We start from the raw sequence: 3575 nt of genomic DNA, 5'->3' as shown, positions 1-3575 counted from the left end.
CCCATCCTGCACCATGTGTCCGGAACAAAGGTCGCCACTTCCGCTTTTCAGAAGAAAAAACGAAACTGAAGAGCAGGGAAGTAACCTACCACTAGAGGGCGGCAGAGCATCACCTCTGATCAAGACTGCAGCACTGAAATGTAATTCAAATGTATGATGCTGTTACTAAAAGGAAATACCTTTTGTTGAGGTAATTCTAAGTCACACAATTCGTTAAGTAGGAATATATGGATCAGGTGAAATTATTTTTTATAATAGAGTCTAGCTCAACATTGTGTTTCCGGGAGTTAAAATCACATGAATTTTTTCCATAGGCTAAATGATTCAATTATTAGCCATTATGTTAAACCATAGCCGTGGGAAGTAGGGGTGCTGAGGGTGCTGTCAGTTAAGGCAGACATCAAATAATCTTCTCTGGATACAAGATATATATAACATTAAAACATATTTTTTTAATTCTCCTTTTGTAATTCACATAAAAAGCGAATGATTGTGGAATGTTTGAGAAATTATCATAGCAATTTGGAATAATTGTTCATATTAAAATATCGCTATGCTTCACAGTCAACAGTAAGACTTGTCACCTAGCAGCTAATGTTGTAAGTAGTTAGCTATCACAAACCAACACCTTCTCAAAAGGGCACAAAAGAAGACCCTATGTCTTCAGGATAGCATTCGGCGCTGGTCTGGCTTGTTTCACCTACACCCTGAAGACCCCACTCTCCAAATACTCCAAAAATGTTGTTTTTCCTTGGAGTCACTTTGGCACAGAAATGTTTGGTCATACGATGGTATGGTTTAATGAATTGAAGCGGCTGCATTATTTGCCTGAAAGCACTGAAAAAGAAGCTTATTAGCCCTGAGAATTTTTTGCAGGTTTAAATATTGTTCGTGTTTGGATATGTTTTGTTGTTGGTGCTGCGCAATGCGCACAGACCTGTTCAGCTGTGTGTATGTATTGTTGTCTGCTGTGCGTTAAACTTCTGGTTTTTCCTGACTGTTGTAAATTTACTGAATTGTGATGCGTGACACACTGGCAATATTATGTAAAGCCTGATGCTAGTGTGGCATCCATCCATGTAAAGTTATTTTAGAGTTGAAATAGCAGTATAAAAACAACGATTCCGAAGTAAACATACTAATTCCAGTAAAAGCAAGAGGGCAGTAATTCAATGCTGACTTTGATTCAAAGCCTTAAGAGTCTTGTACGCCTTCATTTGGCTAGCCATGTAGTGGAGGTCTGCAGGGCTAAGCAATTTGTGATATTGATCATCAGGCAAATCGGTGAACCTGTGGGAAATTCACTTTTCCTTAAAGTGTAGGGATAAAATCCAATGTGTCTATACATTTTCTGATGATACCTGCTGCATACAGGTCCATTCACAGTTTTAGTGTATTCACTTTACTCAAATCCCAACGATTCCCAACTGGTGTTCTTCATTTCCTGTCCCCTTTGTGACTTTAGCAGATCACATGATTGCAAAAAAGCTATTGGCTTTGAGCTAGTAACATCGATGGCAACTTACTGCAACAAAAAATTCTAACGTTCTGTGTTTACCCAGACAATTTGAAAATAAATCTTAGCCTGTCAGTTGCAAATACAAGCATCCTGGAGGGTATTTGTATGGGCTTGTTTGCCTTCACTGTGACTCAACGCTAGAGTTGTTTGTCTCCCAACCAGAAGGACAGGTTTTCCGTCCCCATTCTACTTCAAAGGAATGTCAAATTGCATCGTGCTAGATTCATAAACCCCAAATTAGTCCTGTTGCATCAGCAGTGTGTGTATGTATGAATGGGTGAATGTCAAATGCAGTGTAAAAAGCACTTTGAGAAGTCTTCTGACTTCTCAAAGTGCTTTTTACACTGCACTAGAAAAGTGCTGTAGAGTGTATTTTCTTTTTTAAATACCTTTTATATTTTACATATTTCATATTCAACATAAAGATGACAATATTTTACAGAGTGTATTTCCCTCCTGACCACGCCCCCCTGGTCTGACGAAGTGGCAAAACATTCTTAGACACTGCTGCCCTTAGTAGGAGACACAACGAGTATGGGAGTAAAACATGCAAATATCTGCTTAAATTTGGGACATATGGACTTGACAGAGATCCTAACTATTTACTTTAGACATGGTGGATTGTTGATATTACATTTGGGCAGAAATCGGGTAACCTGATTTCAAAGCCCATATAGCCTACACAAAGCAGAGCACAACACACATGAGCACGGTTCAGTCATGGATGTGAAACTGAACAGACTTAGAAGTCAGAGTGTAGAGATCAGTTGTTTCTACGTTTTCCAGTGATCCACTTGGTTGTTTTAATTTTAGCCTTCAGTAATGTGTAACAACGTTATTCTGTGTCAACCGCTGCTCACCTACTTATTTAAAGCCATTTTACTTACTTAAAGGCAGAGTTAATAATTTTCTCCAGATACACTTTTTAAGATTTTGTTTTAAATTGTCTTTAGGTCCTGACAGACATTAATAACTCATGTGCTCTGAAAAAGGAATGAAGAAAATCCTTCATCTGTATCAGTTGTAAGTTTGTAAAAACTTCAACCAATGTCTGCTACGAGGTACCAATCTGATGAACCAATCACAGCCTCCCTGTCTCCTTGCTCGTTCTCTACTCCATGCATGCACGAGCCCTCGCTCAAAGCATGAGCTGAGGTCCGCTTCTGGAACCAATGGTGCTCGTACATGTAAGTGAGGGGCGTGGCTTTTGAGGGAGCACAGAGGTGGGTAAAGACAAAGCACTGAGGGAATGCTACTTTCAAAATCATGCTAGTTTTCGAAAATTACCAACCCTGCCTTTAAATGATTCCTGACACCAGTGTGCTTTCTGCCATGCGTTGGCTCCAAGCCCAATTCTCCGCCCACCTTGACGTCTTGCGCATACCCATACAAGCTGAAGTCCACTTGCATGCAAAGAATGTGTCATATATATTCTACATTATTTTCTTTATTTAACTTTCTTTCTTTCTTTTTCAATATTTAGTTTTGTGCTCTTTGCCTTGGGCCACTGTGGCTCAGTTGGTAGAGACGTCGCCTCTCAAACAGAAGGTCAAGGGTTCAATCCCCAGCTGAGCAACATGTCCGATGTGTCCTTGGGCAAGACACTTAACCCCGCATTGCTCCCACTGCTTCAGTGGCGGTGTATGAATGGATTAGTACTTACTCTCTGATGTATGTCACTTTGGATAAAAGCATCTGCTAAGTGAATTGTAACATTTGTTGAAAGAGTTATGCAATTGTTGAATTTGTTTTTGTCTTTTTCGTTTATTATCATTTAATTATTTTATCATTTAATACTTATACACACTCGTAGTGCCTATGCACCTGCGAGGTCGAGATAAGTGTGCCATACATTGAAGCCAAAACCACATAGGAACTCGTAGGCGTCTAGCGTTTCTGTGTATCTGCTCGGTTCACGGTCTTCGAGCTAAAACCACATATGAACCTAGTATTACCTATGTTATGAACTTGGTATGACCTATGGATGCATCATGTTTCTGCGAACGTGCATTGTTGAGGTGTTACAGGATCTTGAAAAAAGAGACACTTTTTGGCT

The 3575-nt window shown here is 39.7% G+C and overlaps 1 long non-coding RNA gene across 1 annotated transcript in view; it reads left to right on the top strand.

The window, feature by feature from the left end:
- The window catches only part of LOC132995636 (uncharacterized), a 169882-nt gene that overhangs the window by 66444 nt on the left and 99863 nt on the right, over positions 1–3575 (top strand). The gene's annotated exons all lie outside the window — the stretch shown is intronic.

Source organism: Labrus mixtus, chromosome 20 (genome assembly GCF_963584025.1).
Source record: "Labrus mixtus chromosome 20, fLabMix1.1, whole genome shotgun sequence".
Classification (NCBI taxonomy): domain Eukaryota; kingdom Metazoa; phylum Chordata; class Actinopteri; order Labriformes; family Labridae; genus Labrus; species Labrus mixtus.
The sequence above is the reverse complement of the archived record's forward strand: the minus strand, read 5'-3'. Positions and strand labels throughout refer to the sequence as shown.